Here is a 15,781-nt window from a genome sequence, read left to right on the forward strand (position 1 = left end):
CCGGTGCTCCTTTCAGCAGTGTATTTCAGTACATTAGCCTATTCTGTTCCCTATCTCTGGTGAATCCTATCACCCCTGCATCTCTGGCCTACACCCCAGTTCTTGTATGCATAAATAAATAAAAATAAATCTTTAAAAAAAAGAAAGAAAATAAATTATTATAGATAATGTGGTCATTTCATTTACCCACCCCCCTTTTTTTTAAAGATCTCTTTTCTACTTGATTTTTTAAAGATTTATTTATGCATGGAAGAACTGGGATGCAGGCTGGCGTGGAGCGGGGAGGGAGAGGGAGGATTCACCAGAGACAGAGTGAGAAGCAGAGCAGGTAGATTCACTGAAATACACTGCTAAGGGGAGCAGTGGTTGAGACAGAAGGGGTCTGCTGTGCCATGGGTGGGTTATTTCCCTGGCCACATATGTGAGTTATTATTCTTCACGGTGATAGCTCTGAGACTTACAACCTATACCCCAGGGAGGCCCTACCCGCTTTTTTAAATGGGTTCTTGTGAATTTATTCTGTGTTATGATTGCAAAGACAATTTCAGGAAAACAAAAAACTGAGTTTGCCACCAGTAGACATTTTCTAAAGGAAATCCTAAATGATGTGCTTTAAGAAGAAGAAAAGTGATCCCAAGATGGAAGTTCTGAAAAGCAGAGGGGGAAAAGTACAGAAAGTAGTATGGGAGTAAAGAAGTAAAAGTATGGGAGTAAAGGTAATAGTATCAAGGATGAGTGTATTAAAATATATGCCAACCACCAAGAGAATGAGAAGACAAATCACAAGCTGGGAGGAAATATTTGCAAAAAAACATGTATGATAAAGAATCCAAAAACTAATAATAAAAAAAAATCAGTTCTAAAAGGGAAGGTCATAGTGGATACATGCCTACATTAAGAAATAAGACCGATCTCAAATAAATATAATCCATTATACCTCAAGGAACTAGAAAAGGAAGAACAAACTAAGTCCAGATTTAGTAGATGGAAGGAAAGAATAAAGATCAGAGCAGAAATAAGTGAAATGGAGACTAAAAAACAATAGAAAAGATCAATGAAATTAAAAAGTTAAATAGAATCATTAAACCTCTAGCTACATTCATCAAGAAAAAAGGAGAAACGAGTCAAATAAAACCATAAATGAAACAGCGGATTTTACAACTGATACCACATAATAGAGAGAATCATAACAGACTATTATGACTAAGTATATGCAAAAATTGGACAACCTACAAGAAATATATTAATTTCTAGAAACATACAACCTAGAAAGTCTATATCATGAGAAATAAAAAAATCCAGACCAACAAGTTATTAGTAAAGAGATTGAATCAGTAATCACAAACTTCCCAAAAAACCAAAAGTCCAGGACAAGATGACTTCACTTATAAATTCTACCAGGCATTTACAGAATTAATACAATACTTTGCAAACTCTTTCTAAAGATAGAAGAGAAGAAACACTTCCAAATTCATTTTCTGAGACCACAATTACCCAGATACCGAAACCAGAAACGAACACTGTAAGAAAAGAAATAACAGGCCTATATCCCTGATGAACATGGATGTAAAAGTCCATAACAAAATATTGGCAAACCATATTCAACATACATTAAAAGGATCATATGCCATAATCAAATGCAATTTATTCTAGCAATGCAAGAGTGGGCCAACATCTGCAGATCAATCAGTGTGATATACCATATTAACAAAATGAAGGATTAAAATCATATAATCATATCAAGAGATGGGGAAAAAAGTATTTCACAAAATTTAATATCCATTCAACAAAGTTGTTAGAGGAGACTTCAACATAATAAAGACCATATGTGACAAGTCCACAGCAAACATACTCATGGGTGAAAAGTTAAAATTTTTTCCTCTAAGATCAGGAACAAGACAAAGATGCTCATTTTAGGTAATTTTACTCCACATTTTATTGAAGATGAATTAGACAAGAAAAGGTAACAAAATTTATCTAAATTGGAAAGGAAGAAGTAAAATGTAGTATTTGAAAATAGGATATTACCTATAGGATATTATATTATAGAAACCCTAAGCCTCCTCCAAAATAAATGAAAACTACGATCAGCCCTCAATATCTACAGAAAATTCATTCCAGGACCCTGGAGGATACCTAAATCCCCAGATGCTCCAGTTCATCACATGAAATGGCAAGGTACTTCTAAGTCCTCCCTTAAAGAAGTCTATAGGTTCTTGGAAACTACAATTTCAAGCAAAATGTATTAAAAAGGTAGGTTCTTGAAAAACATCATTTAGGGCAACATCAACCAGGATTGTTTTTTCTCATCAACATTAAAATGAAATGATAATTAACAAAATGAAATTATTGGAAGATCTGCTGTATTTGCATATAACCTGCATATAAACTCCAGTATACTTTAAATCCAGATTACTTGTCATACCAATAAAATGTAAATGCTATGTAAATAGTAGTTATACTGCATTGTTTAGGGAATAAGAAGAAAATCTGTATACATATAATACAGACACAGGCACTATATGTCTAACTACATAGTATGCATTTTTTATCTACAGTTGGTTGAATTCTGATTCTGGAATGAATTCTCTGTAGGTACTGAGTGTTGACCATAGTTTTGACAGTGGAACCCATGGATACAAGGCCAACAGGAAGCATGAATTCATAAAGCAGGAAACAATCAATGAACAAAAATCAGCTGTGCTTCCATGCACTAATAAAAAGCTCTGAGGAGAGGCCCTCCCTGGTGGCCTAGGGGTTAAGGCTCAACGCTATCACCACTAAGGCCTGAGTTTGATCTCCAGCCAGGGAACTAACCCACATGGCACAGCAGACCTCTCCTGTCTCACCTGCTTCTTCCCTTAGCAGTGTATTTCAGTAAATCTGAAATACACTGTTCTATGCCCCACCTCTGTCTATGGTGAATCCTCTCACCCCCAGCACATCAGGCATACACTTCAGTTTTACACACAAAAAAAAATTTAAATTAAAATTAAAAAAAAACTATGAGGAGAAATTAAGAACATAATCTGACAGTTGCATCAAAAAGAATTAATATCTACAAATAAATGTAACCCAGGAGCCAAAAGATCTGTACACTGAGAACTATATGTCATTCATGAAAGAAATTGAAGACATACACACAAAGATACTGCATGTAGGTGAGATCATACATAATTTGTCTTTCTCTCTTATTTTCTTAGCAGTTTGTGACTATGTATGCCGACAGATGATAACCAGACTTATCATGATCATTTGCCAGTATACACATATATCACATTATTATGTTGTATACACACAAGAAAGGGGTAGAAATGAACAATAAAGTAGTATTCATTTTATTTTTTAATTCAACATTTTTCTTTATGCATTTTTTGGGAGCAATTACTCTTCTGGCCATATTATCTGATAATCTAACAATTGCCCTTTTGGATGACTAGCTTATGATAGTTTCTTCACTCTGTTGATGAATGTATAATGGTTTAGTTTGATGGTCCTGCACCCATTTGTACTTGTTGCTGAGAATGAGAAATAGAATTTTTCTTCAAATTCATTCTTTTAAAATATGCTCATTTTCTTTTTTTTTAAAGATTTATTTATTTGTTTATTTATTTATTTATTTAGTTATACAAGCACTGGGTACAATCGGAAGCACGAGAGGGTGAGAGAATTCACCAGAGCCAGAGCGGGGAACAGAACAGGCAGACTGACAAAATACACTGCTAAGGGGAGCAGCGGGCACGACAGGAGAGGTCTGCGCGCCATGTGGGATCGAACCAGTGCTGCAGACACTGCAGGCAACTTCGCAGCCCAGCACTCAACCGCTGTGCCACCAGGGGAGGCCCTAAAATATGCTCATTTTCTATCTTGGTTTGTCAATGGTCAAAGTGAGGGAGTGTCAGGCATGGTGGGATTAGGAGATGGAGAAACTGTAGAATAGAATGACCATGTTGAATCAAAGTTGAGACACTGAACTATCGGAGCATATTGGTCGAAGGTAACAATGAAGAAAGAAAAATGTGGTGGATGGACAATCCTGTGGGAGCTTTTAGTTCTCACATCAGTGAGAAGACCCTTGTCTCCAAAACTCTGCACAAAAACCTGTATTTTAACAAATGCTTTCTGAGCATGATGATTACATACACATGTAGACACACACACATAAACATAAACATGTTAGAATACCATATTTTTATAGAGTCAAGAATCAATTTATGACTTTCTTCAAATTTGTTTAGTTTTTAAATCTCATTTTTAAATGTGTGACAATAGACCTACAATAAAGGTAAGAGGAGTATAATATTTGTTTCCTTCACTGCACACTCTTTTATTTTTCTTCAAGGATAACTTACTCCAAGGAGGAAACATTACAGTATAGGTTTTTTGACCTGATGGAATGAATGTAAGAGGATGGGAATAGGGATGCATATCAAGACTTGCATATGAAATTTTTTAATTGAAAAAGTAGTTCAAAGCCTCCCCAGTGGAGCAGTGGGTTGAGTGCAGTGATGTGAAGCAGTCCACAGCCTCTGCAGTGCCACTTCAATCCCCGGCTGGCCAGAGAGATTCCCATATGGTGCAGACCTCTCCCTTCTTGCCCGCTGCTCCCCTCAGCAGTGTATTTCAGTCCTTCTGCCTGTTCTGCTCCCTGCTCTGTCTCTGGTGAATTTTCTCACTCTCCTGCGCCTCTGGCCTGTACCCCAGTGCTTGTATAAATAAATAAATCTTTAAAAAAAAAAAGTAAAAGAAAAGAAAGAAAAAGTAGCTCAAATGGCATTTTTATCAAGCAACTAATCTTATGGAAAAGAAAACTATTTTGTAGGAAAGATAGTTTAAAAGGCATTATAGAGAATTATAATTCAGCAAAGGAAAAATAAAATTAAAAGATGGATTTGTGGTATGTAAATTATATATCAATAAGTCTATTATTTTAATGCAAATTAGACCATCTCACTTTCCAGCTTACAAGTAGAGTTTCTATGTATTGTTAGAATAAAATTCAAATTCCTTATCAAAAACAAAAAGAAAGGAAGGAAAAAACACTACTCCACAGACTTAAATTCCAACCCAAGCTGCTCTACTCACAAATCAAATGTCACTGTCAAGAACTCTGAACCTCAGTTTTCACTGCTCTAACAGGACATTACATGGGCACCCGCTTCTCGGGACAGGCTCATCAGCTGGAGTGACTGTGTGCGCCTGCCCAGAGAAATCCAGTCAGGGAGTCATTTGCCCTCATCCCCAGAGGGCAGCTCTAATATCAGCTGTGTTTTGAGCTGGATTCCTTTTAAATCCACTCATCAAGGTACCCCTGTCACAGGCTCAAAGCCCTGCAAACTAAGTCTGCATGGAGACCCCAAAAGTGCAGCCAGTCCTTGTCATGCTCATTAGAGGGATCTATGGATATTTCCTAGAATTTTCCTCCTTTTCCTGTTAAGTTGGCAAAGACTCCAGATTATTGCTTATTAACCTGGGGCCCTCTAATTCCACTCCCCTCCCCCACCAACCTGTCTATCAAACTCAGGTGGGAGGAAGAAGACTCATTTTCTGAGAGGCCTGGCCCAACAGGCTCTCCCACTTCTCCCCCTAGGCCTCTTGACCCAACATTCCAGAAGTTTTTATGTGTCCCTGACCATGGACCATGACTATCTGGGCCAGAGCTGAAGGAGGAACTGCAATAATACCCACTGATAGCAAGTACTGACTTTATATCACACATTTCTCCAATAATTTTTTTTAAGATTTATTTATTTATTTATATATACAAGCACTGGGTACAGTCAGAGGCATAGGAGGGTGAGAGAATTCACCAGAGCCAGAGCGGAGAGTAGAACAGGCAGAGTGACAAAGTACACTGCTGAGGGGAGCAGCGGGCGGCAGGAGAGGTCTGCACGCCATGTGGGTCCCTCATCCAGCGGCTGGAGATGGAACTGGTGCTGCAGAGGCTGCGGGCAGCTTCGCAACCCAGCGCTCAACTGCTGCGCCACCGGGGAGGCCCAATTTCTCCAATAATTTCTCCAATGACAATTTCATTCAAGCTGCTACTAGTCCCATTTACCCTTGTTTTCCATATGATAAAATTAGGGCTCATGGAATGTTGAAACAGGGAATCCGAAGTCTCACAGCTCTTAGCAATGAAACGTCACTGTCTTTGGTGAGATCTAGTAGCACAATAGCCCCTCCTTGGAGACAGTCCCATAAGGACTCCAGGACACATTCCCACCAACCTTGGCTGCCCCAAAGCACGGGGACCCATGGGAATCCCTCCCTGGAGAGCCTCAGACAACAAAGATTGCCCTTCTGAGGGGCGGCACTCAGAGGAGTTGGTGTAAGCTTTGAAGAAAGACTGTGTAGCTGAGCAGGAGTAAATCTCAGGCACAGAGACTGTAGAACAATCCTAGTAGCCATCCTGTTTCTTTGAACTGCATGACCCTGTGCAAATCCCTCCCCCTCACAGCATTTCATTTTGCCTACCTGCCACAGTAGAAGAGCTCCAAGGGCCCTCCTACCTGTTATACTTGAAGTAGGAGAGGGAAACACCCATGACAGGCCAGAACAACTTAGGACTGTCCCAGATGTCACCTCTTCCAGGAGACCTTCTCTGAACCCTGCCCCCTGGCCCTCTTTCAGGGTCCCCTTTAGCCCTCACACAGGACCAAGCAAGGCCTGGCTCTGGCTGTGGAGGAACGATTGTTGAAGGAAAGAAGTCACTTTCCAGGGAAAGTAGATGTGAACATAGTGTGCTGCTGACCCTGTAGGCCAGCAGATGACAGGGAAAGCCTGCAGAAACGAGCTGACACTGTGTGTGAGAATCCATGAGTGAGTACATAAGAAGGGGAGTTGGCGAAAGAAGGACCAACACTGGGCAGCTGCCTTCCCAGAAGGGAGCTTGCACAGGGAAAGACCAGGTGGTTGGTTCTGGGGGTGTTGCCAGGGACTGGGCCCCAGAAAGTGGTTCCAGAATCAGAGTCTTGAATGCATGCCAAGTACCCTCCAGGCCCCAGTCAGGAACTAAGGTTTGGAAAGAGGCATGGAAGAGTTAAAAAATCAAAAGGAGTAGCAGAATTTGTGGGGCTATTCCTTGGCCCCTCGACTCTGTCCCTGCTAACTCCTAAAACTCCACTGGGATCACTCCCCTGCCATCCATCATTATTTTTGTTAAACACTATTCAGCATCTTATTTCTTTCCCCATACATCTATGAGTCCTGTGAGGGCTGCTCACAACTGAATGGCAAGCCCCAGCCCTGGTCCTAGCACATGGTAGGCACTCAGGAAATATTTGTTGAACACCAGCACGAGTGAAAGTGGTAGTCTAAAAGACTTCCAGGAGCAAGGTTGTCCTTTCTAGGCCCCTTAGGGTGGCTGGGAGTCAACCTGATGAGGATAGATGGATGGGGAGCAGCCCACAGGCATGGCACCCACCTGCCACTGACTATGCAATTTGGCCCCACATCCACTGAGAAAGGGTGAAAGCTGACTGCCAGATAGCTGTCTAGAACTAGAACCGCTCAGTGCTCTCCTAGCAGTATATCAATGATCCTTGCCCTGGCTTGAGGATCAAGTCAGCATTAAAGAAAGCCTGGAAAACTGTTTCAGCCAGCTTGCTTTTCTGGGACCTGACATCATGCCAGCCCATTCTCCCACACTCACCATGGCTTAGTGATTAGGGGCTGGCCCGTGGCTTGCTCTCCATCACACAGCCCAGATGAGCTGAGTTCTTCCTCCAGTTCACACATGGAACCAAAACATCCTGGCCCTGGTTTTACTTTCCCTCATAAGCCCTTGCACTTCCCTGACTGAGGGTCCTTCTGAAATCCTAGAGGTTTGTTCCCAAGTAGTATATTCCATACACAGTCTGAAGTGGGATTACAGTAGAGATAAATAAAAGATTAGTTTCCAAGTTTCTGGACTAAATAAAGGATCAGATTCTTGGTGATTGCTAGATAAAAGGAATTTTTGGGTTTGTTCATGGATGAACCTATTCAGAAGCAGTTTGGGGCAGTGGGTGGGACCAGAAGCTCAGTTTTCCCTGGGGTCTTTTTGTGGGTCTCCCTCACTACCCACTCTGGCCATCTGGTTTCACTTCTGAGACAGGCAGAGCAGGCTAGGCAGCAAGGAGCCCAACCAAGGAGGCTGGTTAGAGTTTCCAACCAAGTTGGGTATTGAATCAGAAGTGGCTGAGCATAACTCGTCCTTACACTGGATTTGGAGGGCCCCCATTCCCCACTGGAAGGTGATGTTCAGGTAACACTGAACAACACTGAACATCTCTAGAAGATATTTGCTTGACAATCATAACTCTCCAGAACATCACCAACAACCTAGAATTAAACAAAAGCAACCTCTGCTACTAGATCTTCTTATTGTTCACATAAGTTTTACAGAATTAACTGTCTTGCTTGTCCCTAGGGTATGGAAGATTTGGTGCAGCAAGTTAGAAAGGAGAGCAGAGAAGTTTCCCTAAAGTAGTTGAGTATCTGACTGGGGAGCAAAAGGCACCATAAAAAGCAAAAAAGAATCACAAAGTACTTGTTGTGGGCTATGTGGTGGCCTAACAATCACCAGTTGGTATTCTGAATTCTGAACCCAGCAGACCAAGGAAAAATTCGTCTGTTTGTCAACCTTTGTTTATAAAGGCAAGGGAGCCAGTCCAGGATGAGCTCCATGGCCCAGGTGGCTAACGGAACAAAGATCTATCTCCTCACTTAGTGTAAGAATTCAGTTGGCCGAAAATGTAATGTTTGTAGGACAGATAAGTCACCATTGATTGGGATAATTAAAGAATTTCTCTGGTTGAATTTATGTTAACAGGATGACATCTGCAGTAATAGTAGTAGTGGTGGTGGGAGTAGTAGCAGTAGTAGAATAGTCATCATTTTATGAGAATTTACCAGATACAACTGTGAACACATTTCACTGCTAACATCTTTAATCTTTTTAGGAATCCCATGAAGTTAACAGAACTTGGCTGTGGAAATAAAGGCTCTGGGAAGAAAAGGAAAGAATCCTACCTTGCTTTAATCAGATTTATTTTTAATTTTTAAGGAGAGTTCAAAATGCCAACTATTTCTTTATAATTCTTGAATTCAACCTGAATGATAAATATGACTATGAAGTAAAGCAATATCATCCAAAGTAAGTTTTAATCAGACATCTACATGCATTATCACATTGTGAAACATGAAAATGAAATGTTCATTTTCCATCTAATACATGTGTATTTCAAAGATCTCTATGTTTAGTAACATGAAGGGGAAAAGTCACAAATATTTCACTATTTTTCACTTGCCACTCAGTTGTTTTGGGAACCACATAGACAGAGAGCATCAGGAGTTTGTGTGTACGTCTATCTGTCTCTCTGTCTGCCTCTCTCTCTCTCTCTCTCTCTCTCTCATACACAGACACACACACAGATACATATACACCAACTTAGAGACTTTGGTTGAGCCCCAATCAGCCCCAGTTTCCCTTCCTCCAGGATCCTGGTCTGAGATGGGTAGAGCAACGCAGGTTCCACACAGGATAATTGATGATAAGCAACACTAGCAACCTGGACCCTTAACACTCCCATTTCATTTGGGTTTGGGATAAAAGGAAAAACGGCTCTAACAAGCTGCTTTCTATGTGGGTCTCGAAGGTCAGTACAGAAACCTAAGTGTATCAGACTGCTGAGTATCAGGATCCTGGAGGCAGCCAATGAGGAGCAGAGGGAGCCATCCTTCCACGTGACCCCCTCACAGAAACAGTGGTTCTGGGAATCCAAAACTTGAACTCAACAGCTGGCAAACAACTGCAACAAACTGAAGCTTCTCCATTTTTTTTTTTTTTGGTGGTTTGATAACTTTATTTGACAATCAGTGGTTAGTTTTCACCCACACTGACTAGATTTTTGACAGTGGTGACAGGTACAAAGGTAACCAGTGTATAAAGCTTATTTGGTGAATCTTCATCCTCATTAGTTTTCTGGACAACCAGAAAACTGTGCGAATAATCCCTAATAATGGAAGCAGGGCAGTTGGTATTTAAACCTAAGAAAGTGAGGCACTGTGCTTTCATTTACACTTGGTTATCCAAGATACAGAATGGGACGTTCCTTATTTCTTTGGCTTGGACAGCTTTGTTGAGCCTGGTGTCAATGTGTACATCTGGAGTACCCATTTCCTTCTGGGTGAATTTCTGGATCCCTTTTGGGGCTCCTAAAAGAGGGTCACCTCCGGGAGCCCACTCCATAGATGTGCTTGTGAATCTTGATGATCTGTTCTCTGGTCACTATCTCAGTCTTATGTCTCCATAGCCCACTCACAATTGCACACAAAGGTTTATAGCATATGCTTTGGTGTTAGAATGATCCTATTTTGAGTGCCAACTCTACCACACACTAGTTTTGTAACTTTGGCAAGTGACTTCAGCTTTCCATGCCTGGATTTCTCCATCAGTAAAATCGGAAAATAGCTGGACTTAGCCCAGAGAGTTGTTATTAGGATTAAATTAAATCATATATATGGCAAGTGCTAAGCCATATATGACATATAATAAATGCTCAATAAATGATAGTTCTTTCTGTTGTCCCGACACCACACTGCCCTGGACATATCACCTGAACTGCCATCACCCAGTGCTTGTCTAGACAATTTGGAAAAGGTCCCATTCTGAGATCATTCTTGTTCATTTCACTTTTCCTACAACCAGATGGAGGATCTTAGAACCCCATAGGCAAATGATTGCAAGTGCTAAATAAATCACAGTAGCATGTGGTTTTGGAGAAGTTAGGAAGCCCAGTAACCATAGGCAGACTCATCTCAGAGCAACTGCCACAAGATGGCAGCCTAAGAAGTAGCCATAAATATGCAGAGTTCCTCTGAGGCAGGCTTCTGTCAGCTGGAGGCTCTCCCAGCTGTGCTCACACTGGTATTAGAAGAGCCTAGCAGTATACAAGCACCCCTTTGCTGTACTTGCTGAAGCACTCTCTGCTTTCCTTACCTCATTAGGGATAGTTAGCACATCAAAATGGGGTGGTTGGTATTTTCACTTAAGTGAGGCACCGTTCTTTCATTTACTCTTTGTTGTGCAAGAACAATTGATGAGTTTCTTTTAAACACCACTTTAGTTGATTAAGAGCCCCAAAGGATATACTAAAATAAAAGGGACTAGTAAAAAGCACCCCCCAAAAAATAACTATTATTATCTATTATTCATATGCAAATAAGGGAGCTACCGGCTAAAACAATGCAATATGTTTTATTCTGATGATATATAATTTGCAAAATATGTGGGTTCTAAATCTGAACCTTATCAGGAAAAGGAAGTGGTTTCTATTTTCTAGTTTTGGAAATAAGGTCCATAGGAGTGGTCAGCTCAAAAGGTCTGAGACCCCCATGTCCTGTGGGTTCCAATTTTTTGCAGCATCTCCTCTGACCCCCTGATCCAACATGGAGGAGTACCCCACACTCATTCATCCCACAAACAAACATTTGTCATACTCTATATGCATTATCTCATTGAGTCCTCCTAACAAAACTTTACACAGGTAACGACTAATGTTGTCCCCATCACAGAGGTGAGAATACTGAGGTTGGGTGGTGTTAAGTCACTTGTCCCAACGTCTGTAGCCAGGAAGTGGCAAGTCCAGGAGTATATGTAGTTTTCCTGACTCCAGTACTTAATTTCTAACAACTTCATGGTCATACCTCTCCCCCACCGAAGGAACTCCTAGGAATCCATGAAGGTCCAGACAGTGATGGTGGGTGGTGGAAAGTTCATGGTCTCTGACCCCAAGGGCCTTTACAGCTACATGGGGCAGGACTAACAATCAACCACCGTGAAGTTGGGATGGGATGGTTTTCTTTTGGGGGTAGAGGGGGTGATGCTATTCTTGCATAAGGATCTGTAGGAGGAGTTTCTGAAAGACAAGATTTCAAAACCCCAGGGTCTTGCCATGACACACTTCTGCCAGAATTCCAGGAGCCCTCCATTTTGCCTATATTTCTCTGGAACAATGGGAGAGGGCTAGGCCAAGTTTTGATGACAGCACAGCATAATATAACCTTGACTTGGCCTTGTTGCCTACCCACGGATGTCCTGGTCCAGAGGTAACATGATCTGTCACCTCAGGCCTGAGCCAATATTAAGAATGGGGTTGAAATCATCATGTTTCCCCCTGTGAACTGCTGTGACCAAGATAAGCACTTTCAAAGGGCAGCTGATAAAATTGCTGTTTTGACCCTCCCCTTAGCTGAAAACCAGACACCATCAAAATAGCTTTTCTTTTTATTAGCTACATTATTGGAAAAATAGTGAGGGATTGATTTCACAATTGATTCTCCAAATAAAGATAATGTCTGCAGAGCAAGCAAGCAAGAGCTGACAAAGGATGGACACAACCGTGTGTACATGTGTTCCCCTGTTTGTCATGTGGCCGTCTCATCCAGGAGCTTCAGCCTCCACAGACAAGACCCAGCTGCCCCCAGTGTTCATGGAACACAGTCATCTGAGCTCAGCATCCTTGATTTTTGACCTAGAAAGCAGAAAACTCTAATGGAGTATCATTCATTATATCAACAGCCTCTAGAGAAATTAAAAATTTAAAATAAAGCTATTCTCTTACCATTAGGTAGTCAACAAATGTCTTTTGAGGGCCAGATCAGTTGCTAAATGCTGGGGATACAAAAGTCATCAAAAAAGTTAATTCTGCCTTTACATAGAGTATACGTTTGTAGGGAAGGTGGCCATAAATCAAATAATCATGTAAATACAAATAAATTAGCAAAGACAAGGGTAACTTGGCTAAAGAGGTAGTATTGGGGGGCAAAGAGAAGACAGGATGGACAGTCACCTGGGTTAGACTGAGAGTGTTGGTGATAATTGACATTGAGTGAGAGGAAGCTGAGCATGATTTCGTTTGCAGTTGCCCTGCTTGGGACCCTGCAGTTGAATTTGGCTGGGGTGGATATGCTTGAGTTTAGTCTTGGGCATGTGAAACCTGGTGCTTTTGACTCATCCAAGAGACATGGCCATTGACCAGCTGAGTAGAAATTTGAGGCTCCCAGGAACAGTCTAGTCTGAAAATAGACATTTGAAAACCCTGAACATGGATGAATAGAAAGAATGGATTGAGAAGAGAATTGAATGAGAACTAGGTAGAGCTTGGGCAGTAATTACCTTTGGCATCTCCCCAGTAACAAGAGGTCCCAATCATTTGCCACCACCTCACTGGTGTGATTTTTGTTCTGCCACTTAGTGCATGTGCACCCTGTTGGAGCTCAGTGTCCCACACATCATATTCTTTGCAGCCTTTGATCTCTCCCTTTATGCTGCCTCACTACCCATGCTCTCTTCCCTGCTTCAAAACATCCTCCACTCCCAGGCCTCACCCAGCTCCTCAGCAGAAGGGAAAGAGAGCTCCAAAACTAGTTGTGTCCCTTCAGAGGGGTCCTCGGACCTGGGCGTTCTTTGGAATCATTGGGTGACAGCCCAGCCCCATTAGAGTTATCAACGTAATTGTTCTGGGTTGCCTGTGTGGTATGGATTTTCCAAAGCTCCCCAGGTGATGTTATTGGGCAGCCAGGACTGGGAGCCCCAAGAAAGTTAGGGTTGCCCAAACTGGAGAGTTCATTTCCCGGTCTTGTACACAATAACATGACAGGAAGGATTTCTCAAGCGTCACAACCGACACCTCTGGCTGTGCTCCTGTGTCTCAAGACTGAGACCATCTTTGGCTTAGGAGGACACCTCTTACCTCAGGGTCAGGGACCAGAGACCCTTTGTGACTGAGCCCAGACTTTGGTATCAGGCAGCCTGAGTCTCAGCAACTTCTCTTACAAGCTTGTTAATCTCCCAGGGATGCTATAATAAAATACTGTAGAATGGCTGCTTATGAACAACATTGATTTCTCACAGTTCTGGAGGCTGGAAAGGCACCAACAAATTTAGTATGTGGTGAGAGCCTGCTTCCCAGCTCATAGCCCAGGTCTTCTCCTGTGCCCATACATGGTGGGTCGGGCAAGGGATTCTTTCAGTCTCTTTTTTAAGGGCATTAATTCCATTTGTGAAGGTTCTTTCCTCATGACATAGTCACCTCCAAAGTCCTTACCTCCAAATTATCATCACATTGGGGTTAGGTTTCCAATGTATGAGTTTGAGGGGGACACAAACATTCATTTTGTAGCCCAGGCCTTGGAATTTGGGCAATCACTGGAACTTTCTGAGGTTTAGTTTCCTTCCATGTGAGAAAAGTAAACTTCAGTCTCGATAGTAACAGCAGGGACTCTATCATAATCACCATGCACAGGAGCCACTAAAAAAAAGCTCTCAAGTAATCGTTGGTATAATTTTTATCAGCAGCAAAATTCCTCTTACCTCCCATGGACCCTCTCTCTTCCTATTCCTCTCCTTTATTCTCTGGACACCCTCAGCCCTCCCAAAAATACTGAACAGTGTTTGGGCCATAGGGCATGCCCAAAAAATAAAAATAACAATGGATACCATGTAATAAGCACAGACTATGTGTCAGTCTCTGCTAATAGTCTAGACTTTGGCACAGGCGCACACATTAATGGCTTGAGACAGTTACTACCCCCTCCTTTTGAGGTCCTGGGAGTTTAGGTGTGAGGTTACCAATTCTCACACAGCCAGTGGTAGCACAGGCCTGATTCACTCAAGAAAGAAAGCCTGCCTCTGCCCTTGTACTAGTCCTGAGATATACTCTGGTTCACAACTTGCCTATTGATCCACTTAGATGATCGTATTATTTTTAAAACACTGGATCTTCATTTAAATACCAACAGGATATATTAGACTGTTTTCTTCAGGTCTTAGGGTTCACAGGGCACCCCAACATGCTTGTAATATATGTGCACCAGCTCCAAGACTTCTAGCCCTTATCCAAGAAGAACAACTCCACTCCCCTCTACTGGGAAAATCACCAGTGTTATAGGAAAGGAAACTTCCAGTTACTTGAGGCAGAGCCTCTTTCTCCTCCCAGAATGCAGAAGTCCCATGACTTTCCTAGTGCAGAGCTCACTGCTCTGTAGCAAACTGCCATTTTCACAACCACGGGGGCCCTTCCTCTGCCTGGTGGGCTGCCATTAGGACATGGGTGTGGGGGGGGCCCACCCACCACCCCCCACCCCCCAGGCCAAGAGGCCTGACTGCCCTGTTTGTACTCGATTCCGGGGTCATTCCTATCAACCCCGCCGGCTGTGGTGTCAGAAAGTGCAGGCCCGCACTGAGAGCCGGGTCACCCTTAGCCGCAGGGCTGCCCACGGGGGCGCCCTGTTTATTTTCCTTCCTGGACACATTGGTGACTTGGTGTTTGAAAAACTCCAATGAGGCTGGAATGAGAGTCCACAGGAGAATGGATGGTCACCTCACAGAGGCCTGCTGGTGATTTGGAATGTCCTTTAGAAGGTTTTTTAATAAACTTTGTTTGTATCTGCCTTGATGAGGAACACATTTGCCAGCGACTTTGCAGGGATGTTTGGTTTTGAAGCTTCCCTTTCTTGGCCTTAGAAGTTCTTGGTGGCAGTTGCTGCCTGTAGGCTCCTGGGACTCCCCTGTGGAGGGCTGACCTGCCTCTTGCTTTGTCCCAGTAACTTTAGTCCCTGGCCCCTGGTGTCCCTGATAAACTCCAGAGCACAGAGTGCAGGGTCAGAAAGATTTGAAAGTTCAACAGGAAAAAACGTCCCATTACCTTTTTTAAAGAAGTTTCTAGGCCCAGCACTGGAGTTTGTTTTTTTCAATCCATCAAGTAATGTCTCTGACTGCTGACTGTCCCAGTTCTCT

This window comes from Talpa occidentalis, unplaced genomic scaffold (genome assembly GCF_014898055.3).
Source record: "Talpa occidentalis isolate TD23 unplaced genomic scaffold, MPIMG_talOcc4v2.1 talOcc4.4, whole genome shotgun sequence".
NCBI classification, from domain to species: Eukaryota; Metazoa; Chordata; class Mammalia; order Eulipotyphla; family Talpidae; genus Talpa; species Talpa occidentalis.